The following is a 25,896-nucleotide window of genomic DNA, read 5'->3' on the forward strand; positions in this document are numbered from 1 at the left end:
ATAATAGATGTTATCTATTCAAATCGGGCTAATTTGCATAATTAATGAGGAAAGTTTATACGTCTGCTTTCCTTCATGAAAGGAACATGTGAAATGTGTAACTGAAAAAGAGAACAACAAAAAGATAGGAACATGTCAATCAAGCAAGTAAAAACTTCATTTACATAATGAATGTAAAATGGGAATGATTTCAACAACATTTGGAAGTACAAAGTAACGATGAACATTATTAGAAAATCAAACAGACCAGGGCATATTAATGAAATGATGCTAAATTAGCATTGTTTGCTCAAATATGACTTGCATAATTGGGCACCATGTTATATGGGCACAGAAGATCATTGATGTAATCTATGTAAATGAGGACCTTATCCACATAATGAGAAAACCTTAGCATACGTCATCTGTGCCCGAAAGACGTCAGAAATGGCATGTTCATGAGATAAATCAAATTGTCGGGGCTTCTTCTCGCCCCTAGCCATACTTCATATGAGGGGTGTCTTAAAAAATAGAGAGTGAAGCACGGTATGTGCAAAATATGCAAGAAAGCTTACATAGACTCTCCAGGCATACCGGTCGGTTTCCTATGACGGCATTGGTCTCGCCTAAGATGGGAGGCATTGCTAACAAGGAACCAGTTTCATCGCTACTGCCTAAAACCCGAAAGACGTCAGACATGGCAAGTCAAATTGTCAGGGCTTCTTCTCGCCCCTAGCCATACTTCATATGAGGGGTGTCTTGAAGAATGGAGAGCGAAGCATGGTACGTGCAAAATAAGCAAGAAAGCTTACATATACTATATAGTCTCTCCAGGCATACCGGCTGGTTTCCTATGATGGCATTGGTCTCGCCTAAGATGGGAGACATTGCTAACAAGGGACCAGTTTCATCGCTACTGCCTAAAACCCGAAAGACGTCAGAAATGGCAAGTCAAATTGTCAGGGCTTCTTCTCGCCCCTAGCCATGCATACTTTATATGAGGGGTGCCAGAGTTTACGACATATGTACTAAGTAAACACAGTCATTTACCACTGTGGTATTGTATTATTTTCTTATCAATGAAATGATTCATTCATTTGCATAAATGGTATCTATTGATACAATCATGTATTTCGCTCTTTCTCAGTGGCATATCCTTCATGCTTGAAAATCTGGTATGTAGCGGATAGATACATTTCTTCATTAATTATGCAGATTGTGTCTGATTTGAATTGTTAACATCTTCCTGTGACGTTGTTAGCCATCACTTAAGCTATCTACATGGCAAACCCAACTGATGAAACCAGAGATTTGTTTTGTAATGGTCCACTTGCACTGCCAGATGTTTGTCGACCTATTTACCTAAGATCAAGGACCCCTGCTGTTATGATAGTTAAAGTTGCATGTTACAGTATTGAATACGGCAGCGTTATTCATATTACCTGAATAATTATGTAGAATAGGTCTTTATTTTCATAACATACATATCAGTATGTTAATCATGATCCAAAGTATGTTTTAAAAAAGCCATCAATCCCTTTTTACATGTCTCCTCTCCCAAAGTTTCCAACAAAAAGAGTCTGACCCACTGCAGTTCCAAACCAGCCCCTTGGGAGTTCAAGCTAAATTCACTCACTTCTAGTTCCAAGAGCTATTCACCACTTAAAATATCACGAACCTTAAGCACTTTGAAGTTCCACTGCAGTACCATAGGAAGCTGTTAGAATGTTCATTTTGAAACTTGACCTTTGTTTCCCCAACCCCTACCAAATACGATGACCTTTTACAGATTTTAGAGTTATGGTGTTCACATGCAACGCACGTGTACATACATACTGGTTCTCCAGCAATGCCGTAGGTAGCCGCCAGGAAGCCCATCATGAAAGTTGACCTTTGTCTATTCGACACCTACATGTACACACCTACCAAATATCATGAACATCTATCCACAGCTTGCCGGGTTATGCTGATTACATCAAACCCACATTACCGTATCCACTGCCACTTCACCATGATAGCAAAACCTTCCGGCAGAGATAATGATGTTGAGCACCACACCTTTCAGATGTACAACCATACCTACCCTTGGTGCCGAATGCTATCCACGCACTGACATACCTGTCATTCATGTTGAACACCACACCTGTCAGACATACAACTGTACAACACCTGTCCTTGGTGCTGAACACCACAGCTTTCAGACACAAACACAATTGTTTATGTTGCTGAAGTAAAAAACCTTTGATTTTTTTATCTAATATTTTAATCTCAAGGATATTGATAACTACAACGGTTACCTTGGAACTGTTTTCTATGATATTTAGTATTCAATATTGTTTTCCACTATATCTCACGGACAGGCCACTTTATCATTGAGTTTGTACACCAGCTATATGTTTCACTGTTTTTATTGTTTTGTTTTCTCTTCACGACAAGGTGCTATTATTATTATTGTTGTTGTTATCTTCGCCGAGTACTTGTACTCGGAGAGGATTATGTTTTCAGTTGAAAAATCTGTTGGGTGGGTCTGAATGTATGTCAGGAGCATAACTCAAGAAAACTTCAATATATCTTTATGATTTTTGGTAGGTGTGTAGTGGTTGTGTAAAGGAAGGTCAAGTTCGAAAATGGTTTACCTTGCGTTTTTCAATAGTACTGCAGCGGACTTAGCATTTTTTGTGTTTGTATGTAGGCAAAAAAAGTGACGGAAACGTTGATGGATCTTCATGATTTTTTGCAGGTGTGTAGATGTTGTGAAAACGGAGGTCAAGTTCAAAAATGGTTCTCCTGGCACTTTCCGTCGGTACTGCAGCGGGCTTTGTGTGGATGTGAATTTTCTTGTGGACAACATAACTCAAGAAGCTGTTGATGGATCCTTATGATATTTAGTGGATGGGTAGGATTTACCGAAAGGAAGGTCAAGTTCGATAATGGGCCTTCTAGCGGGTACCAAAGGTACTGCAGCAGAGCCTCAAAATTTAGGGGCATATTTTCTGAAAGTGCTATGGTCATGATTTTTGTGTGGTAGATAGTTCATACCACAGAAAGTAAGTTCTGTAAATTTTGGCCCCCTAGCGGCTTGTTAAGAACCGCAGTGGGTGTTTTTGTTTTGACATTCGGACATGAATAACTTGAGAATGGGTCGACAGATCGTCGTGATGTTTGGTATGTAGAGAGCTCGGATGGTGCTTTACATAATCAATGACTAATTATGCAAATAAGGAGCTAATTTGCATAATTAGTAAGGAAAGTTTGTTAACCCACTGCCTTTCAATGGGACATGGGACAGTGTCAGGTCATGTAAACAGATAGCCTTGCATAAACGTACATGTAGGTCAAATAAATAAACTATTCTCCAAGCAGAGGTGTGGGTCCTGCTGGTTTTTGACGCGTTCAGTTTAAGCATTTTTGTTCAACACGGTTGGCGACATAACGAAATAGGGACAAAATAGAAAACCTGACTAGAAACACCTAAAAACGTGCCAGATTTATTCTATTCATATGTATTGACTGTACAATTTCATCATCACTTTCAACTTTCAACACTGCCATATCGAACCTTTGTGGCCCATATAATATCAACATACTCATATTTTTTCATGACCAGTTATAACATATATCAGCACACTCTACACATATACTAGTCCTGTACCACCAAATGATATCTAACCCTATCTTAACTGGACTCATTCGCCCAATCATAACGTCCAAATGGTATGGTGCATGATCAAATTTGCAGGGGGTGATAGGCACGTAAATATAAATCACTTTCCATAATAAGCCTTGATTATTTGGCGAAGATAATGTGTTTGTGGAACTCTAGTTGTTCTTATTTTTGTATGTCTAGATCAGTCATTGCCTGTAGCATAATCCTCTTAAAATTTATGTGACACTGAAGAAATAGAAAATGTTATGGTGCACTATCAACTTATGGTCCACTTTGGGTCATGCAAACATGTCAAAGTGTATTATGCCTGGCTCAAAATAGTGGGTACATGCGCAACTTTGTGCACCCAAAATTGGAGCTGTGCACCTAATTTTTGACTGGGTGCACCAGTGCACCTAGATATTTTTGAAGGCTATAGGGTAAAGGTATTATATTGTACATAGAATACAACATGGGATAGCACCCAAGGTACCAGCCTGACCGCCGGTAGGATCGCCTGACGGCCGTAGGGCGATCTGACCCATAGGAGGGCTGGGACTGAGGGAGATGCGGAATACACTGCGTTGTATTTTATTTACGTATGTCATACCAACCTGAGAAAACACACATTTCAATGCGGAATGCGCCAGAAGTTGAGGCAGTTTTGTGTCCGAGGACACAAAACTGTAACAGTGTTGATTCCAACCTTCAAATTCGGTATTCAAATTTTCTACGGCGGCGCAAATGGCGCGCTCCAAATGCTTTCGAAATATTCTACGGAATCCCGTGTGACACAACTCTAGAACCTCATGTGATACGGATAGTTATCACACGGTCCGGAACACCCGTGTCAGGCCCTGGTGACCCCCCCTCTCCTACGCTACATTTTCGCAGCTCAAAATATCAATGCCATGAGTTTATCACAATCACGAACTTCACATGCCGCTAGCTATAGGCGTGGTAGAAATGGCTGGACAGCATCGTTGTCTTCAATCAAGTCAAGCAAGCGGTGGGACAATCATTGTAGTGATTTTACTTTAATTTATCTGTCTGTAGATACTTTGGACGATTAATGTTCAATTAAGTCAAGCAAGCGGTGGGACAATCATTGTAGTGATTTTACTTTAATTTATCTGTCTGTAGATACTTTGGACGATTAATGTTCAATTAAGTCAAGCAAGCGGTGGGACAATCATTGTAGTGATTTTACTTTAATTTATCTGTCTGTAGATACTTTGGACGATTAATGTTCAATTAAGTCAAGCAAGCGGTGGGACAATCATTGTAGTGCTTTTACTTTAATCTATCTGTCTGTAGCTACTTTGGACGATTAATGTTCAATTTCTGATCTATATTCTTGAAGTAGAGTGCTAGAAGGAGAAAGACGTACAAGTGGGCCATAATGGGTTACATGTATACCCTATATACAGCCATACATGTATACCCTGTATATACAGTATATATACATACATACATACATACATACATACATACATACATACGTACGTACATTACATACATACATAGATTACAAACATACATTACATACATACATACATTACATACATACATACATTACATACGTACATTACAGCATTCGAAATACCTGTCTGCAATCTGCAAATTGCATAAAGATTTTCAAGATTGCAGAAGAAAAATTAAACAATCTGCAATTTTGCAGAAGAAAATCAGACTCGGGATTCAATGGCTCTCAATTCAGGACATTATATAGACTTACTAGTAAGCAAACCAGCGGCGCTGTATAAAATAAACTGAAGCCCACAGCACGAGATGGCAGCGTTTCGGTGCGTTCCGACTGCCTGGTGCTACTTGAGGTCAGTATTTTCGGTGGGTTTCGACACTTTCCGTGATTAAACTTCGGGGACGAATCATGTGAGAAAATGTCAAATTCGTGCATTTCCGTCAACCCTCGCTTATCTCCGCGGTCATGATCTCGGGGTCGGCAAAAGTCGGGAAAACAATTCCCGGATGTTTCTCTAGCGTAAACAAGTATGTCGCAAGCTGCGATTTCTTCAGAGCTCGAACTCGGGGCATGGGCGCGATGACAGAAGGAACGAAACGGTGGCCACTTCATTAGCCCGTGGTCCTTGAAGCCCAGATGGCAGCGATGAAGTTGCGAACTACTCGGATAGATATTGAGCACCGCCTTGTGTGGAAAAGGCGGAACATTTCTCCTGTGCCGACACAGTGGGGAGAGGGGCACCCACGTGAAAAACTAACATCACCGGGCCATCTCTGGAGTCTCCCCGAATGTCCGAAGTCGGAGTCCGATGTTTGAAACCGATAGTAATGTTTCAGATTTATACAAAAACTACACAGAGGCTAAGGTTTGCGTAAAGGCGTTTTATTTTGAATTTTACATTTTTTTGTCGTTTTTTTGTCATGTTTTCTGTGGGCCGTGGCTGTTTCACAGGTCGTGCGATCTTATTTATTATTAATCATAATACGCATCAGAACACGTATTTCTCGCAAGGATAAATACCCTTGTCCTCCTTATCAGGCAGGCTGTTGAATTTGTTGTTAATTTTGATACACATACTGAAATGATCAAACTGATTTGATTCATATTGAATAAATATACTTTTGCTGTTGCAATTTTCGCTATTAATTTAATATTTTTCACACACATGCATGGTATTGCTCTTAAAAACTTTGTAGTGATAATCAAAGATAGAGTGAGAGAATAAAGAATTACAGCAATGTTGCAAAGCTATGTAAGTAAGTAGGCATTATTAAGTTGAGAAGGTTGTAGTATGGAGGCATGTGTATTTGCAGAAAACATTTTCAAATTGCAGAAAAAAATTTGGACATTCTGCAATATTGCAGAACACTGAAAAAAAGTATTTCTACCACTGCATTACATACATTTACATACATCGCATAAATACATAGCACATTTCTTCATCATGTACCTCTGGCTGTATAAATACATTATTGCACAGCATTTATCAGGCAGACAAAAAGTTACTGACCACCTGCATATTTTCTTTTTAGAAGACCTCCGACTATTTCTTCCGAAATGCCTATATATGGGTTTGAAATGTGGCTCAGTCTGCCCCTCTTTTTAGATACCGGTAAATGACATTTTGAATAGTCTAAATTGGACCATATTTGGTAGCCCTACTAGTATGTGACATAAAGTGCAGAGTCTAAATTTCTTTTTATCAATCAACTTTGAGCCTGTTCATTTTCTTATCAGTAAATTACAAACAAGCAAACAGCGAGTTTCATAATGAGATCATGTTGGATATTGTCTTTGTATCATTAGTAAGTCTAGTACTCAGTACATGCATTTAAAAAAATTGCTTGTGTGTTTTGATTAATCATTTTTTTCATATTCCTGCTCCCTACAATTCTCCCAGTCTGCCCTAGATATGAAATAATCGCTGTTGGTGTTGTTGTTTATTCAGTCTCCAAGGACGATGAGGCTACCAGTTTCTGTACCCTTCTGCAGTCCCACGCAGTGCAGCGATGTACCCTCTGTGGGACGTTTGTTTGTACAAGGCGCATCATTGCACTCTTTGTTGCAGGTATGTTTGTACAAGGCTTATCCTGCAGGGGGGTTGGATGGCCGCTAGGTGCATGAATGTAATGTGATCAGCCATTGTGCTTAGAAAAACTGTCAGCAAGCCAGATGTAAACAGCTCACTACCAAAAATGCAATTTCTTGTATTCTAGTTTTTTCTTACATACAGAAAAATATTACTTCATGCAAGCAAATTTTTCTGTATTCAAGAAAAAGGTTTTGTCCACGAATTAAGCAATTTTTTACTTACTGAGCTTTTTCTTGTAGTAAGAAAATCTTTCTTATAAAAATGACCTTGGTTACTGCCGGAAAGCAATCCTTGCGGAAAGTAATTCTTGCAGTAAGATTTTTTTTTCCTATATGTATATTCTTGATTCAGACACATGGATCTGAGGTTCTTATACTAAGAATTAATTTCTCACTTAAAGGCTGGTATTCTTGACCAAAACTTTACTGCCTAGAAATGGTTTCTTACTGCTAGCTTTTATGTTCTTACAAAAAGAATGCATTTCTCTTCTTAAGACCAAAATTCTTGATAGCAAGAACTACTTTCTTATTTCTAAGATTTAGGTTCTTATACCAACACGTCTTTTCTTACTTCAAGACCAAAATTCTTACATCCAAGAAATCCTTTCTTCTTTTCAAGTTTTTTGTTCTTATAACAAGAATGCATTTCTCTACTTAAGACCTGCAATCTTAATACCTAGAACTGCTTTCTTATTTTCAAGATTTAGGTTCTTACACTAAGAATATTTTCCTCACTTCAAGACCAAACATGCTTATCGCTGAGAAATGTTTTCTTACATCAAGATTAATATCTTACATCAAGAATCCTTTTCTCGCTTCAGGGGCAAAAATTGTTATCGCCTAGAAATACTTTCTTACCTCTAGAGCTGATCTTCTTATACAAAGAATATTTTTCTCACCTCAAGAACATAATTCTTGCTGCCTAGAAAATACTTTCTTACTTCTAAGATTGATCTTCTTACAATAAGCATACTTTTCTTGCATCAAGAGCAAAGATTGTTTATTGCCAAGAAATGTTTTCTTACTTCTAAGATTAATCTTCTTACATCAAGAGCACAATTCTTGCTACCAAGAAATGTTTGCTTACTTCTAAGATTAATATTCTTACACCAAGAATATTTTTTCTTATATCAAGAGCACAATTCTTGCTACCAAGAAATGTTTGCTTACTTCTAAGATTAATATTCTTACACCAATAATACTTTTCTTATATCAAGAGCAGAATTCTTGCTACCAAGAAATGTTTTCTTACTTCTATAATTGATCTTCTTACAACAAGAATGCTTTTCTTACATCAAGAGCAGAATTCTTGCTACCAAGAAATGTATTCTTACTTCAAAGATTGATATTCTTACACCAAGAATATTTTTCTTACATCAAGAGCACAATTCTTGCTGCCAAGAAATGTTTGCTTACTTCTAAGATTAATCTTCTTACAACAAGAATACTTTTCTTATATCAAGAGCACAATTCTTGATGCCAAGAATTTTTTTCTTACTTCTAAGATTAATATTCTTACACCAAGAATACTTTTCTTACATCCAGAGCACAATTCTTGCTGTCAATAAATGTTTGCTTACTTTTAAGATTAATCTTCTTACAACAAGAATACTTTTCTTATATCAAGAGCACAATTCTTGCTGCCAAGAATTTTTTTCTTACTTCTAAGATTAATATTCTTACACCAAGAATACTTTTCTTCCACCAAGAGCACAATTCTTGCTGTCAAGAAATGTTTGCTTACTTCTAAGATTAATCTTCTTACAACAAGAATGCTTTTCTTACTTCAAGAACACAATTCTTGCTACCTAGAAATGTTTTCTTACTCTTAAGACTGATGTTCTTACAATAAGAATCTCACTCCAAGAGTTACAGTTTAAATGACATGCTGATGGCTTAATATTTCTGTAAATTGTGGAGTCTGGTATAAAAAAATGACATTGGCAAAGCTTTACAGTGTATTATTTCAAAAATAATAGGTATAATAATAATATACATTATATACAATATTGTTGTACAAATACCAAAACTAATTTTGATACAAAGCCTACTGAAACTGAAAGGACATAAAGATTACAAACTGCTATGTAATTAACATGCTATATGATTTATTACATATGATATATTTCATAACATATAGTTCTTTATTGTCTTGGAAGGTGGTGTAGAGCAGCCTCATCTGACTTGGCAGTGTTAACAGATGATCATCTTCGACTATGGAAACCAAACCCTTCAAGCCCATTTCTGTTGACATTGGCATTCCCATTGGCATCTTCCAACATCTGGGGGAAAAATGAAGACTATGTTATTCATTTTTACTTTCTGAGTTGAGCTAACTAACTTCCAGCTTCTAGATGTGAAAGTTCCAATTGAATTGATTTCTTCACAAAACACATCATATGTTTTATCATTCTTTAACCTATCCATATGTTTTCCAGAAACAATACGTTTAAAATAGTCCACCCCTCAGAGGTGGAATGTTATCTTCCAATGTGTGCGGATCGCTTTTTGATTAAAATCTATTAATTCATCGGCCAAAAAGATGTTTTGAGTTGGACCCAAAGAGGCTATACTTATCATTATCTCTAATTCTTGATGCTTTTGACGATTAAACCATCCAGGGGCCCTTTGACTTTTTTTTTTTCATATGATAAATAAAGTTGAGCTGATTTTCATACAGTCGGGTGGGGAGGGGGGCACTTACCTTTTCCATACTGCTATCCAGTGTTTCCGTGCAAAATTTGGCATCTGCTGCAGGCTCAGACCATGATCCCCATCTTGTATATGTTCTCTTGTACCTGGGTTTTGACTTTGAAACCGACTTGAGTCTTCAATTAATACAAAATAGAACTAGAAGTGAACAGCACTTGAAGGTATGAACTTCTCAGAGCTTTGGCCCTGCTGTCAACTGCCTGTAGCATTTGAAACCACCAATCAGGAGTTAGGAAAAGATCACATGGCAAGTGTTGCCATTGGTCAAAATTTTATGCAGATATTTGCTAGAACAATCAAGATTTTTAAAGAAAATTTAACTTGGCTTCTTTTTCTTGCAATAGCCTCATCTTAGCCAGGAAACAACCATTATATTATACGAGTTCAAATAAGAATTTCAAAGTATTTCTTGTATTTCTTAAAGTATTATTATCAAGAAAAACAAGAAATGCATTCCTCAAAGTTTCTTGATACGAAAATCAAGAACATTCAAGAATATTATTCTAGTTATGACTCGAACTTTGTCTTCTAGTTTAAATATCTTCAAAATTCTTGTTTTTCTAAGCAGGATACCTCAAGAAAGGCAAGAAGAAAATTCTTCTATTTTCTTAAACATCCCAAGAAAATCAAGAATTTCTTTCTCAAGGTTTCTTGATACGAAAATAAAGAACACTCAAGAATAAAATTCTAGTTGTTGCTTGTTTTCATAATCTTGAATTCTTGTTTTTTCTTACTACCAGAAAAAGAAGATAGGGGAGAAAAAAATTCTTGTATTTTCTTATACATGGCAAGAAATAGATTCTCCATACAAGAAAAACAAGAACTTTTAACTTCAATTTCTAGAAAATTCTTATGAGAGAAAATCCTTTCTAGAAATTATTTCTTTATCTAAGAAAAATAAGAAAATGTTTCTTGTTGTGAGAATTTACAAGACAAGATTCTTGGAATGGTCCCTTGTGCTTTTCTTATTTATTCTTATCATTTTCATGGAAGTTCTTCATTCAAGAAAATTTGTCCACGAATTAAGTAAAAACAAGAAAACTAGAAAAAACAAGAAAGTGCTGTTCTGATCATAAACCCACAACACAGCCAGCTATGTGCATTATGTTGTCATTCTGGTAACTGTCTTTGGATAGCTCATACACAACTGTGCATCACCTTAATGTGTGTCTGCGATGTATCATTTATTGGGCTACTCAGTCATACATGTATGTCAGCAACAAAACGCTAATGTCAAGTCATGATCGAGGGTCTGCATGCCCTTTTTCGTCAAGCGTTACCAGCGATTTTAATTCACCGTTAATCGTTACCGGCCGCCCTGAATTTACCGTTAAGCGTTATCGGTATATTAATCGTGAAGCGTTACTGGTCGTTTTAATTCCTCCTTAAGCATTATTTGTCATCCTGAATTCAACGTTAAGCGTTATTGAGTAATTCCTCGTTATGCAGGAAAAAGGATTTCAGTGGGTAAAGATTTCAAAATTTTCTCCAGGCTCCGGCGAAAATATGTCGGTAGGGCGCCCCCAGCCCCCCCCACAAAATTTCAAGCTGAAACACTTCTATTTTTCACTCTACCAGCAAAGTTTTCTCCTCACAATTCAGGAAATTAACGGTTCGCGGTTCAAAATTTTAAAATTTTCCCCGGGTGCAAGCCGGGCCTCCGGCGAAAAATATTGTCAGGAGGGCTTCGACCCCCAAAACTCAAGCTGAAACTCGTCTGTATTTTTTCATAAACAGAGATATCATTAAACTTAACTTACATCACCAGTAATATTTGCCCGTCGAAATACAAGAAATAGCGTTTCAGGGTGTCAAGAACTTTCCCCGGGAGCATGTCGCAGCTCCGGCGAGGTCTGGAGGGCGTGACGCCCCTCAAAAATCAAGCTGAAACTCTTCTGTATTTTTTTTTCAAATAGATATGTCATAAAACTTAGCTTACTCAACCCCCCCCCCCTCAGAATGCAGGAAATAGCGTTTCAGAGGGTCAAGATTTCAAAATTTTCTTCGCGCCTTCGGCGCTCGTCATCGTGATCATGAACATTTCGTCCACCCAATACGAAATTTGCTGTCGCCGCCGAATTTAAAGGGTTCGGAGCAGGCGTGCGAGAATGGCATAGCGTAATAGGTCTCTTGCCACAAGATCAGGACGACTAGTGGCAAAAATTACCGTCGTCTTCAGGGGTATCTCATGTTCTAAAAATGCTGAATTTACCGTTAAGCGTTATCGGCCGGCTGAATTTACCATTAAGCGTTATCGGCTGGCCTGAATTTACCGTTAAGCGTTGCCAGGACCCCCCATGCAGACCCTCATGATCAGGTTCCTGAATAAGCGGCGTTGTCAAATTTCACCAAATAGTTAAAGTCCTCTCCCCACCATACATAATGTGCATATGGCAGCAACCATATAATGTTAGTACTTATATTTATTTTCATTTTTGATAACTTTGAGTCGGATTGCAATTAACTAGTAATCTTGTTGTTAGAGCTGTGTACCTAAACAAATTTTAGGTACAGGTACAGGTACACGGGTTTAGGTACAGGTCCGGACCTGAATCTGTACCTAAACTATTTGTTCGGAAAATGCTAGATTTTCAATAAGGACATAAGCATGTTTGAACTGGTAAAAACATAATATTTGATTGTGCTAGGTATTATTTTCATGAAAACACAGATGAAAATTTGACTCCAGCCATGCAAATGTGTTTTCTGTGCTTCAGAGTGGCTTTAGAGCACTGCCACGGTAATTTCATAGTAATTTTATCAGTCAAAGTGGCCATCCCCTGAGTCAGGTCCAGTACGGATACAGCAGGGTCAGGTATTTTGGACCTGTACCTAATTGATTGTACCCGGTACTGTATCCGTACAGTGTACGGTACACAGCTCTACTTGTTGTGGTATGATGATACTGTAAATCACTTTGATACGGCGGCAGGAAAATATAGCGGTTTGGGGAAGAATGGAGTAGGTCACGTCACTTAATTTTAAAACAGGTGTCTGTAATTCACAGACTGATGTGAGAAAAAAGACATGAATACTAGTATTATCATTAAATCTTCAAGAAAAAGTCGGCAGTTTACAGACCAAAGGTGGAAACTTCTTAATCGTAACTTGAAATGATAATGGTATTTCTGCATACTAGTACCATTGTGTAAATAATTATAAGCTGTAATGACGCCATAAGTAATTGTTTGTGTATGCTATCGTCAGTACACACTGCATTTGTACAAAAAAATGATGACAAACTTGTACAATAAATGCTTTATTTCTTGAAGAACAAAGTTTGCTTGTTCCTGTGTGAATGACTAGTACAAAGTGTGCATATCGTGGCGAATGAATGGAGCGTGATTGTGTACTACGTAGTTACTGTACAGTGTCGGGGCAAGAGGGAGGGGGGCAGAAGAGTGATCAAAATATAACGTGATGAAAATATAGCGGTTGAACAGCAACCGCTAAAGCCGCTATAATAAAAGCCCCGTTAAAAAATCATGATTTACAGTAAATTGTACCTTATGAATAGGCCTGGTTCATGATTCAAATAATAAAACGGTTTCGGATATATTCCAAATCGCAACGGTTTACATTTTGCGTCCACGATGCAAACTTGCACCCGCGATGAAAACAGTTTACATCTAATTTGGAATATTATGCAAAGCCTGTTGTGATCCCCCACCGCTTCGAGTTGGCGGCCGTAACAAGATTTTACTATTCAAAAAACGCGACCGTAATTATAATCCTATTGACAGCTAAAACTTTCACCAATTAGCTTAGAGGTGTCCATTAACAATGACTAACACACCAGCTCTGCAGGCATGCAGCACGGCAGTAGCTGGGCATTGGTTCTGTTGCACAGACCCATATGTGAAACCTAACCTGTTCATCTACCTGCAAGTGTTGTTTACAGCTATCTTTTCGCAAGTTATGTCCTCATCTTAGTCTGAGAGTACTACGGTAACCGTAAAATTCCTATTTACGTACGCACCCTTCTTAACGTCGGACCCCTGATTTGGGGACGATTGCGGGCCTGACTCAGTGAGTTGAAACGTTCAGGGGAAAAACCCTCCTAACGTACGCACCCCCTCTCCATCATTTTGGTGGATAGTTAAGAGGTTGACATGATCATCCTTCCAATGATGTTTACCGACTTAAAGGGTTACTGAGAAAATGTTTCTGGGCAGAAAATATCATAACAATTTGAATGTATGTATTATTTATTATTTATTACTGATTGATTGTATGGTAGCATTCTACACTTCATTTGCATGAAGATGTACCGTACTCTAATGCTGATATGCGATTTTTCCGAGGAAGAACCCCTCCTAACGTACGCAACCCGACTTTGGTGTCGGCCTTGAGCATCTGCTTGCTACTTGAAAAGTTTTAAAAGTGCGTACGTAAATAGGGAATTTACAGGATGTAATAATTGAATGTCATCTCAGGTAATCACCCAATTTTATCGGGTTCTGCTTGCCCTATATTAGTAGCTTCCCGTCAATGTGTTCTTAAGTACAGTTCTGTGGAGATTACATCAAAAAGTTTCAACGATTTTCCTTTGAAATACCTTTGTTCAGGGCAGCAGATCACACATAGTATGACATGTAATGTGTATTGTGAAATGTGAAATGGTCCGATAGCAGCCCAGATAAGTTCTCATTATTTCATTTGACCATGATTCTTTCTAGATCATTTTCACATAATTTTTTTGAATAGTTTTGTTCAAATTGAATCATAAATAGTCAAACCTGTCCAAGGCGACCACCCGGGGGAACCTAGCAAAAACGGTCATGTTGAACAGGCCGCCTAATGCTTGTGCCTATGGGGAAAATTTTCGGGACCGAGAAAAAGCTGTCGCCATGGCCTGGTGGTTGCGTTGCAGAGGTGGTTGCCTAGGCAGGTTTGACTATACTCGGTACATGTATGTTAGCCTTGACCCTTTGCTCTGAATTTTTGATCTACTAGTACTCAATATGACCCAGATAGACCCATTTTATCTGCTAAATTGGTTAATATTGGTACATTCTAGTAGATTTTAAGCCCACAACTCATTATTGAACCTAGCTTCTACATGTCAGTAGCTTTATGCATCATGCTACAAACAGGCATTGATAAATATTTTTAAAAGTCTTTCAAACATTGGTTGTCAGTTTTTTTAAAGTTTTATTTTCTATTGGGTGGAAAAGCAGCAGCTTTAAACAGTCAAAGTCTATCTTGAAACATCTACATGTATGGAAGCCCTAATTTCATTACAAAACAACAAAGTACTTCACGTTTATTATTAGCATGCTACCAAAACAGGATGGTCACCACACAGATTTTCCAAAGTATACTGGGGTACGCTGGGGCTGTCGCACTGCTGCTAAAACATACACACAGCATGACTCTGCAGAATATGATCTATATAGGTCAGGCATTGTTTTTCAAAGTTATGAAATTTCAAAATTCTGCATATTGGATATACGATTTAAAAAATATGTAACGTTACTTCAGAAATACAGATCGCGTTTTAGAAAACAAACTTATAAAATACAATACACAAGCTTAGGACATTATCTTCACATGTTGTGTTGCTTGATCTTGTGCTTGGTAAAGACAGCTCCCTTATAAACTTTTTTAAATCACACACATTCAAGTGAAAGCGGTAGCTTTGCCGAAAGTTCTGTGTGGTTTTTAGGACTTCCAGCTGCCCCGTTTCTTCACGATTGTCTTCAAAATCACCCCAAACAACTCCTCATCGCCCGGTCAAGCCATTCTGAATTTGTGTTACAATAGTGGGGCGCTTGTGGCCGCTTGGAATATATGCCAATCTGGGGGTGATTCATATGTAGGTGTTAATTATTTTTACAACCATGACAGGGTGCAAAATACTTTTTTGAGCCAGGTTGCCCATGTTGCAACCTAGGTTGCACATCCAAATTTCAGGTTACTCCAGCAACATTCACTGATTTCTTCAAATTAAGCTCGTATGTAGCGTATAATACTACTAATATTTCAAAATATAAATTAGATAGTATTGTGTTCCCATTGACCTAACAACATCTTGTTTAGCCGAGGGCAGTGTGTTTTCGTCTTTTTCAGCTCAAATTCCACGATCTATGAAGGGTTTTGGATGGTTTAAAACGAAAAAGTGTTGATCTCTTTATTTTAATTGAAGATTTACCGAATTTTATGAGAGTGACACTGTGTTTTTGTGAGCTTCCAGGGCTCCGATTGAGATCTTTGGCTCAAAATATAAGGTTGCACACTGCGCTACCTGGGTTTGGAATCAACTTGCACCAACCGAAATCTTGTTGCACTGTGCAACGTGCAACCAGGTATTTTGCACCCTGCATGAACTGAAGGTTCTTGAATAGGGACTGATTGTGTGCTCAGTCGTTCCTATAGAATGTCCTTGCTGTAACTAAAGATCTTCCTAGGGTAGATTACGAATTACGAAAAAATTTTGCCGCCGATTACGAATTACGTTAAATTCTGAGAGCTGATTACGAATTATGATAAATCATGAGGCTTCCCAACCGACCATAACAATTTTGATTGAACTTTCTAGTTCTGCTTCAAAGCTATTGATTTCATGTTGATTAGGGGTGACGCTGAATCTGTTTTTAACCACACTAAACGGTATAACTAATAATGAGTAGCTGTGACGGCGACAGGAAATTTTGTTTGGGAGGGGAGGGGCAAAATATTGCTGACCGTATGTTGACCACGTCGAGCACCAAAGACGTCCGGAGACATGCTCCCCAGGGAAAATTTCAAAATCTTGTCCCTCTAAGACACTATGTCCTTAATTATGACAATGACAATGACAATGAAGTTTATTGTATATTCATGCCCAGCAGAGGGCTAAATGCATTACAGTATCATAAGAATACTATAAAAAAAATATGCTATGCTTTAATTATGATTTACATGCTTCTTCTCTCTTCTTGAAACATTTGTAGACAAATTCACAGAGTTTTTTCATTACATCGTAATTGGCTGTTGACATAACATGTGCGAACATTTCCTCCTTTGTTAAATGTGCATATCTTCGGTCTAGCAATATGTCACTAACAGGAGAATTGCGTATATCTTTATAAAGAGAGCATTCAAGAACAAAGTGTACTTCATTTTCTATATAGTTCTCCTTACAAAATATACACAGTCTGTCACTAGGAGTATATCTACCAGCTTCAATATGTAGTAAGTGATCGCTAATCCTTAGCTTAGTCATGGCGCGGCAATGGTTAAGGCGCCGCCTAACCTCCAGAACCTAGCCGGCCGCCAAGAAAACTATTCCTGCGGGACCATTTCCGAAGTGCTGCCGAACGCTAACATATGCAACATGTGAAAGGAGCCTGCCTGGTGTGGGCGGAGAACACAAACACCACATGCGGTGCACGCCGCAGGTTATACATTTTGCTGAGTTTCTGTGGTTGAAAAAGAACGTATAGAAAGACCCTGGAAAGCATGTAATACTCAGAAATAAAGGTAAAACGTTTTGTGACACAGACGTATGGGGACGTACCCTTCCAAGGCAATTTTTCGGACAGAAATTACCCCCGACAGCTAGAAGTTCCTTGCTCGTACGGGCAGGGAAAACGCAAGTGGCTGACTGTACCACCATAATATTTGAGTTTTTTTAAGTAGTAAATCTTTCAATCTACACCAAAATATTACAAGGATGTATTAAAACAGTTCATATACATGTTAAAAAGAACAAAAAATAAATGCACAAACCAGTAGGTTGAAATGGGTCTGTCTGAGTCTCTATTTTTCTTCCGTCTTTACGGTAGATACATTTGGTACAGTCCATAGTTAGGGGTCCGACATTATTTTTGATCAGTAAATATCTCTCGTAACTGGGGTAAACGTTAACGTGCCTCGTCAGAAAAGAAGTTTTATGGTCAGGTGAATATTCTTATACGTTATCTATATGGTTTAGTAGCTGTTCTATACAACGTCTATGCAGGATTTCATCAAAACTTATGTGTCCAATTTCCTCTGAGGAACTCCGTAACATAACACGAGGCACGCAGCTGGAAAAAATCCAACTGACACAAAGCCCAGTAGACAAGCCTGCACTGAACTTTCGTCAACCTTAGTCCTAATTCACCTACATAACCTACTATTTTTACAGTATACATGGTCTAAAATGTTTCTAAGATGTTCCTCTGTTCTGAAATGCAATGTGTGGTTCCTTTCTTCGAGCTTCTCGGCCGCCGCGGGTTTGTTTTGTTATCTGGCAGCTGGCGGTCCCCCGAGGACCCTAGCGCGCCGCGTGGCCGGTGATTGACACTTCACTTATGCATACATTTGCCTTCGGCAAGGTTCGTGAGCGCTGGTAGCCAACCAACTCCTATGTTTTTGTGGCATTAATTCTCGGCTTTCGTTCGGGTCACACCTTATTTGGGAGTACCATACGTTGGGTGAACGTCCTGTGCTCGTGAGTAATGCATTGTGCCCGGCGTGCGAGCCGCGCCGTGCCTGCAAAACGGGCCCCAAATTTGGGACGAAATATAAGCATTTTTTCGCAATATACAATTATTTTGGGTAAAACCTTTAGCAAGTCTATGATTACCCACATGTGTCGGTACCCAGGTGATTGTTTACGACCAAGATTTGGGCAATATTTTCACGTTTGTAGGCACTAGAATTGTCAAAATCAAGCAGTGACCCGCAACCCGGAAGTCAATTTTTCCAGCGGCATTTTTGGTATATTTTTCCCCGAACTTTCACAGAATAACTTTATAATGGTAATACTTATATGTTTTTGTACATTGTGTGTGAATTTCATGGAATATAACCCACAAATGCGAACGCTACAGCGTTGAGAATAGACTAACCCCCTCGTCCGCGCAGCGCGGTGCCGTTAGTTTGTTATATCAAGATATTTCTCTCTTTCATATGTATGTTTAAATGTTTTGTAGGTTCTTAGTTTATTACCTTGGTTCTCTTTTTTGCCACTGGAGTTCAGTTCTGAGTAAAAAGATTGCACATAGATATCTTTTAGTCTTTGTTTTACTTCAGACTGAGCAGATGATGTATTACTGTCCCTGTTAAGTAGAAGGTACTGGCAAAGCCTGACTCCTCAAGGATTCTACTAACAGAGGACAGCCAACATGACAGCTTGCGTCGGTGCATCCTCTGTGAAAAAAGAAGCCGTCTAAAATGTTTGGACGCCGTCTAAGAGCGTTTTAGTGCGTCGGAGCCCGTCCCAGGCCGTCTGTCCTGTCAGAAACGGCGGCGGATACGTCGCGCGCGTTCAGGCCGTCCTGCCCGTCTGTTAGTTGGACGCCGGGGCGGCCTTCCTGGCCGCTGGAAACATCAGAAACAGCGTCGGACAGGGCTATGAAATAATTATTCACCCGACGCTTCCGCCTGTCGTCATTTCTAACGTGTGAAAAGCACGTTTTCAGCTTCTGCACATGCGCAAATTTGAGCGGGAGTTTCGATTTGCCCGTTAACTGTTACAGACCATTTGTTCAGTCAGTGCTCGTTTTGCTGTATTTTTTGGCCCATTTCTTGGATTTCGCGCACTTTTTGAGGATGCAATTTACTTCTAAAGGCAGCTGTATCTTTCTACAACATCCGGGGTTTGGTTTTATTCCGGTGACTGAGTTTATATTGCCAAACAAGACGTCGATTGTGAGAAGAATCATGATAAGAACATTATTTGCCGTGGCGGGCCCGCCGCTGCGATCTTGGTTCGAACAAGGAGGTGGTTCGAAAGTCAACAAACTTCCGTCGGCAGAAAAACAGGGATATCACCAAAGAAGCTGAGTTTTATCAAGCTGGCTGAGTTTATATTAGCGGAGACTGGTAAGTGAACAAGCATTTCATGTTGATGTTTCGTTACAATGATACAAAGGCAGATCATTTCCGACGAGGTCTCACGGACCGCCCTCCCCACTTACGAAAGAAATGATAAAATAGGATGTTGCTATTAAATACCACGGGGAAAAAAAGGCACATATTATTCTTATTAAGAATTGTAGAATACCTGTTTACAATATCTGTTGTTTTAATAAACGATGAAGATGCTGTGAAAATGTATATCTAGACAACAGAAAATGATTTCAACCCACCAACACGAGGCACGTCTGGCAGAATCTTACCGCCCTTCCGACTCCGATTACAGGGTAGCAATTATCAAACTGAGGATCTTGTTTGGACCCCACAAAATACAAATAACATAAGGATACTGTAGAATACATATTTAGAATATCTCCTGTCTTATTTTTAGATTGATTATGCACATTCATGAGACAATAGAGAAGATCAAATTTTTTAAAAAGAATTTGCACCCACCCTTGATGACTTGTGCGCGCCCGTCAACGTCAATCAAACTTTCAGCCGGCGCACGCAGTCAAACTTCAAAGGCCGGATTCAATTTCACAAAGCTGCGCCGCTGTGTTAAACAATGTTTTTTAACCGCGGAGCAATGTTATAAGAAATTCGTTTAATTTAGCTTCCAGTCTGAGGCCATGGCGGCCGTGGGTGGTCTACTACGCCAGTCTGGCTGCATATTTTGTTGCCCCAAGCGGCCATAAAAATCAAAACCATGTCCGGACGCCGTCAGAAACCGCGTCTCAAAACGGAGCAAGCATGCGCACAGCAGCCCGGATTAGCACGGGAAAATTGACGCCGTTTGCGCCCGTCCCTGGGGGGCCCACGCGGACGCGGTCCAGGACATCTGGGACGTTTTCTACGACGTCAACGACGCCGTCAAATGGGCCAATCTAGACGCGTCCACGTCAGAAACGCCGTTTGTTCGGCGCCCGTCCCTAGCGTCCCCAGGTGGCGCCTGCAACCCGGCGGGGGGCCCGCGCGGACGCCATCCAAGACGTCTGGGACGTTTTCTACGGCGTCAACGACGCCGTCAAATGAGCCAATCTAGACGCGTCCGGCGTTTTTCAGGCCGTTCAGACCGTCCAAGACGTGTCATCAAGAGATTTACAACCCGTCCAAGTCGGTCTGCAGTCATGATTCAGGACACATAGAATTTCAGTGGACGCCCGTCACAGACGGCGTTTGGCCGTTTGGGACGGTTTCATTTTCACAGAGGATGTCTTGTTGAACTAGAAAGGACTCAAACTGAAGACTGTTTGGGGGTACTTCTCTAACTAACCTTTTGTAGTACGAGTAAAGTCTAATACAGTCAAACCTGCCTATAGCGGTCACTCAAGGGACTGGCCAAAATCGACCGCTATGGACAGGTGGCCGCTCTATAGAAACGGTTGATTTTGACCACGAGCAATAAGTGCCACACTGAGAAACATTTATTCACATGCTATACATGTACAGTGTACAGTCAAACTTGGTCTACCGACCACTTCCACAAGACGACGATCGCCGACAAGATGACTGCCTTCGGTCGGTCTCGATTTTTCCACAAGCATTATTAAAGTCCAAGTCAATCCATCGATCCGCCCCCAAACCGGAGCACATGCGACTTAAAATGTTGCCGAAGACAACCGTGTCATTTTCAATTGCGCGGTGACATTATCTATCGGCAAAAAATTGCGTAATATCACGGTAAGATCAGCCATTCTTTGAATGGAAAGAACACATAAACAAAGAATTGATGACTTTAAAACCTTTTTGTAGAGGATAAAAGGCGTCTGTATAATTCATAACAAACTGCTCGCCCGGCGTCTTAGCGGTTTTGGAAATTCAAAACCCTCACCAGGGGCAAAATAAAACCATAGGCAACATTTTCATGGGTAACACTGCTATAAAAAAAGTATATTTCTGCCGAGATTTGAAAGAAATCTTGCGGCGACCATGCGCCGGGACCGTTATCGGCAGTGTTTCCAGACCCGCGGGACCGAAAACCGTGTGGCCGCGACCGCGTTGGACAGTGACCGCTATAGACGAATTCTTAATGCTTACGTCAATGGGAAGAATCCAAGGGACCGACAAAAAGTGACCACTATGGGCAGGTGGCCGCTATGCAAAGGTGACCGCTAATACAGGTTTGACTGTACATACTTCAATCCATAGTGGGTACCTGCCGAGTTCTGCCCTCGTTGCCAGGTTGCTCGCATTCTTTCTCACGCCTAGGATTGATTTACAAAACTTAAGATGAATTTGTTCAGTTGGGGACTTGTCGTTTAGTCCAGTCTTGCAATTGCCCCACACCTCGGCACCATAATTAGAATTGGCACTACACAGGCATCAAATAGTTTGCAGTATACGGAGATTGAGGGGTTGCTGTCTCCTAATGTTGTTTTTATACTGAACAATGCCCTTAAAGCTTTCTTTTGTAATGTTTTTATTGCTGTTGTAAAGTTACAACCAGTTGTAAATACCACTCCCAGATAGCAATACGAGGAAACTATCTCTATGTCTTTGTTGAGTAGATGGAATTTTAGATTTGAAAACATATATCCCTTTTTATTGAATACAATTATTTTTGTTTTGGTAAGATTTACCGATAATTTCCATTTGTTACAGTAAAGGCCTAAAGTATTTATTGCATTTTGTAGACCATGTTTGCTTGTTGATAGCATCACAAGGTCATCAGCGTAAAATAGACTGGATACGCATGATGTATTTAGCATGGGCGCATCGAAGTTTCCTTTATTGAGCTCGTCTGCTAAGTCACTGACATATAGGTTAAATAGCGATGGGCTAAAGACACAACCCTGCCTGACTCCAATCTTGATGGGAAAATTTTCACTTAAACCTATGTTTGTCTTGACGCTTGCTTCAGACTGATTATATAAACTTTTTATTATATCATAGATTTTACCAGAGATTCCCTTCGACATAATTTTAAAGAGTAGACCTTCATGCCAAATAGAATCAAATGCTTTTGATAGGTCCACGAAACAGGCGAAGAGATTTTTCCTTGACTGCGTGTGTTTCGAAATTAAAGTTTTCAGTATAAACATATTATCAGAGGTTCTGTAGTTTTTGCGAAACCCGGTTTGATTTGGTTTTAATATCTCGTTTTCTTCAAGGAAAGACGAGATTCTTTTGTTTAAGACGGTGGTGAATAATTTTCCGAGGCAGCTAGAAATAGAGATTCCGCGATAGTTGTTGGTGTCATCTTTTCTTCCTGATTTAAATATGGGCACTATGTAGCTATTTGACCAGATTTTTGGAAAGGTTCCTCTTGAAAGGGCAAGATTAAATAGTCTAACTAGAGGTCCTAATAGTAAAAATCTTTCCTGCTTTCAGCATTTCATTAGTTATCATGTCTTCGCCGCACGCCTTTTTATTTTTTAGGGACGTTATTGCGGCATTAATTTCTCCCCTTGTGACTGGGTAATCTATTGGTCCTTGATTTGTGTTGCGTTCCTGAAGTAGATTCAGTTTGTCTATTATTTCCTGTTCAAATGCAGTGTCAAATTTTTGCGTCTCTATCCTACGTTTTTCATGTAGAGCTTTGAAGTGATTTACCCAAGAGTCGGGCGGAATTTCTTCTTGGGTTGTGGGGTTGCTGTTCTTAAGTTGTTTGAGAAGTTTCCAGAAAGCGGTAGGGTTGCTATTTTGAAGATTTTGCAGTTACATTAAACAATCTGTTTCGTATTCCTTTTTGCGCCTTTGAATTAGTTTGTTATATTCTTTTTTCTTCCTAAAGTACCTACCTCTAATAAAAGGGTTCTTTGGGTTTCGCTGAAGCAAATATTGAAGATTTCGCAGTTCACTCCGAATCTCGTAGCAATTTTTGTTGAACCATTTTTTTTCCGTTCTCAATGCTTTTCGTTTCCTTTTATGCTTTACCAGTAGTGACATTTTCCCCGCCATTTCTATGATTTCCTGGAATTCGTGAACCTCTTTGTCGATGTCTAGACTTACTTCAGGGACTTCATCGCTTAACGCCATGAACTTTTCAAGCTTATCTGTTATTGTCTGACTGCCTAAAGCAATTGTAAACTTTTCGTGAGAGTCTGGTCCCCATACAAATCTGTCTGGGAAAGGCCGCATACTAGTTTTTGTCGATATTTCGTTTTGAGGTTGTTGTAAAAATGTATCAATATTTAGTGAAATCATACAATGGTCCGAAAATTCTGTCAATTGATGTACTCTAAATATGCTAATCTTGTGGAAGAGGGGACTGCTAGCTATGGCATATTATCCACTGTGCTACAGCCACTGGGCTGATAGCACGTGAATCGGCCGCTCAAATCTCCCAGGATTCGCCCATTTAATATGCGGAGGTCAGATTGCGAGCATAGGTCAGTCAGATCTTTGCCAAAAGTGTTGGGAGGGCCGTTATCAGAAAAGTTTCTAGGAATATCAAGATTTGAGAGTTTTTGTGGTTCAAGGTCAGAGTCTATTGGGGCTTCGGCGGCGAAATCTTTTAAGGAGCCTATTCGGCTATTAAAATCTCCTCCGAGGATTACATAACCCCTGGACGCAAAACGCGCAATATCCTGTTCTAAGACGTCAAATATGGACTCTTCCGCCCTTTTGTGAATCGAAGAGTACATAGGACTAATATATACATTACCTATAAATATATCTCTGGATAGGCCAAATAATTCCTTAGATATACGGATCCAGAGAATGTCTTCTGAAGTACTACTTTCCCTTTTTATAAATTTTGCTAATTCATTTTTGAAATAAAAAATCATTCCACCTGAGTTTCTTCTGGCCTTTCTCTGTTTTTTCCTGAGAGAGGAAAAATGCTGATAATTCGGTAAGTCAACTTCTGACGTTTCGCTACTCCATGTTTCGAGGAGGGAGAAGAAATCTAATTTTACTAAGCTACTTCTAAAACTATCTTCCTCAAGTTTTTTCCCCAGGCCATGGACATTCCAGAAACCTAAGGATATAGAGTCTGGGAACATTTGTCTACCTTAGCGCTATCATTTCCCTGCTTTTACGATAAAGATTGTGCATTACGCTAAGAAAAGAAAGGTCGGATTAATCTAATACTACCCTATTTCTAATTAACTATTGATACAGTAATACATCACATACTTGATACTTCTCATATTTACTGTGACTACTGCTCGACTCTTCGCTATTACTTTACTTAACTTAACTTAACTTAACTTAACTTAACTTGCATTGGCTCCACTAAGTCTCTCGTCAGTACGCCGTCACCTATACTAATTATGAGTGCCAAATTTTGCTGGTAGACTATTTAATATACACAAGGGTTTCATGAAGCGCGACGCCCTCGCGACATATATTTCGTCGGTGGCGCGGCAACGTCGGCTGTAGGTGGTTCCGGGGAAATACTTCCCCGGGAAAATTGCGAAATCTTGACTGCCTGAACACCATTTCCTGAATTTTAAGGGGCAAATTTTGCGCTAATAGTAAAAAAAATTACAAAAGGGTTTCAGCTACATTTTTTTGCCCCAATCCGACACATTTTTCGCCAGAGGTACAATCCGAGGGGTCCCTCAGGTCGGTCTGGGCGCACGCACTCCGAGAAAATTTTGAAATCTTTACCCTCTGAAACGCTATTTCGTGCACTTTGAGGGACAAATTTGGCTGTAGACTAAGCTGTTTAATGGCATCTCTATGATGGACAAATACACAATGGTTTCAGCTTGATATCTGGGTGGGGATGTCCTAAGAACATATTTTTCGATATAATATTGACAAATTCTTTCTTGCAGAGGAATGCGGTTGTGCCTGCCCTTTTCAATGTTCAGTTTGTGTGAACTTACCCGAAGCTTTGTGATGGCTGTTTTGTGTCGAGAGTTTGTAATTCATATAGAATTGAGAAAGTCATCTTGTTGTGGAATGTACATTATACAACGATGAGAGAAATATCCTTTATAATTATATACTAGATAAGTTCCCTAGTTTTAAATACATAAACAGCTCTGAAAAATTCCTATTTATTATGAAACCAACCATGTATTACAAGCTCCATATCTACATACATCTACAATAATTGCAAGAAGAAGTCGAACCTGTAAATAGTAGACAAGTATAGATTAGTCCTATTACTAGACATAGTAAGATATCGCATTTCATTATGTTATATTATCACCACTGTATGTATTCCTTTGCTTATCACCATGACCTGTACTTAGCTTGT

General features: G+C 39.4%; 1 long non-coding RNA gene across 1 annotated transcript; it reads right to left on the minus strand.

The window, feature by feature from the left end:
• Positions 1-8,182: 8,182 nt before the first annotated feature.
• Positions 8,183-10,981, minus strand: LOC136432204 (uncharacterized). Its single transcript, XR_010755472.1, has 2 exons — positions 9,904-10,981; positions 8,183-9,481 (listed from the first exon to the last, which is right to left on the minus strand). It is a non-coding gene; the product is annotated as an uncharacterized lncRNA (long non-coding RNA).
• Positions 10,982-25,896: the final 14,915 nt, after the last annotated feature.

This window comes from Branchiostoma lanceolatum, chromosome 4 (assembly GCF_035083965.1).
Source record: "Branchiostoma lanceolatum isolate klBraLanc5 chromosome 4, klBraLanc5.hap2, whole genome shotgun sequence".
Taxonomy (NCBI): Eukaryota; Metazoa; Chordata; class Leptocardii; order Amphioxiformes; family Branchiostomatidae; genus Branchiostoma; species Branchiostoma lanceolatum.